The sequence below is a fragment of the Carlito syrichta genome, unplaced genomic scaffold, assembly GCF_000164805.1.
Source record: "Carlito syrichta isolate Samal-C Ts95f unplaced genomic scaffold, Tarsius_syrichta-2.0.1 Scaffold303665, whole genome shotgun sequence".
Taxonomy (NCBI): domain Eukaryota; kingdom Metazoa; phylum Chordata; class Mammalia; order Primates; family Tarsiidae; genus Carlito; species Carlito syrichta.
Window position 1 is genome coordinate 197393 of NW_007247761.1, and position 1034 is coordinate 198426.

Below are 1034 nucleotides of genomic sequence, written 5' to 3' on the forward strand. Positions count from 1 at the left end.
GTGTGTGTGTGTGTGTGTGTGTATGTGTGTGTGTGTGTGTGTGTGTGTGTGTGTATAAATGTAATGTTTTCTACTAGCAAGTCATACATAGTATTTTCATGTTTCAGGCACTTATAAAAACATCAGTAATAAGCCTTAATGTATTAGACCAGCTGAACTGAGAAAAAAAAAATCTGCGAAGTATAGAACTCCAGGGCCTTTTCTAACTCTAGGACTGATCTTCATTACTACAAATGGCCTTTAAGATTTTATATTTAAAGTAAATGTTTTTATACTTTTAAGTTATTTAGTTTTACAGATGGGTTATTCAAGCATTGCCCCTAAGTTTTGAAATGTTTTAAATAAATTACTACATGTATGCCATGCCAGCTATTAACCAAAAGAACATTAATTTTCCAGAATCTATGGGCACAGAAAGCAGTTTCCTGAAAAATTTTACACACACACACACACACACACACACACACACACACACACACACTCCAACATATTATACAAGAGTGCAAGAGTAATAATACTATATACCTTTTAAACAACTAATTATACTATAATGTGACACAAAAAGAAGTGATAATGCATTATCATTATATAGTGTACCAGAGAAAAGGCATTCTCACATAGCAAAATTACGTCTAGTATGTCCAAAAGATATAGATATAGAAAATATTTTTGAAAGTTCTTTTTCATATGAAGTCATATTTGTAGGTAATACCTGCCCCTAAGTAACAGAATTATTAAAACTTTAGCAGTTGGGTCTGGGCATTGTGGCTCATGCTTGTAATCCCAGCACTTTGGGAGGCTGAGGTGGGAGAATCACTTAAGACCAAGAGTTTGAGAACATCCTGGGAAATATAGTGAGACCCCTCTCTACAAAATAAATAAATAAATTAGCTGGGCATGATGGTTGGTTCCTATAGTCCCAGCTACTCAGGAGACTGAGATAGAAGGATCACCTGGGTCCAGGAGGTTGAGACTGTGGTGAGCCATGATCGTGCCACTGCACTCTGGCCTGGATGATAGAGTGAGACCTGACT

The 1034-nt window shown here is 36.3% G+C and overlaps 1 protein-coding gene across 1 annotated transcript in view; it reads left to right on the top strand.

Moving 5' to 3' along the window:
- Positions 1-1034, top strand: part of HORMAD2 (HORMA domain containing 2) — a gene marked incomplete at its 3' end in the record, with an annotated part of 42942 nt that overhangs the window by 15895 nt on the left and 26013 nt on the right. The window lies entirely within an intron of this gene.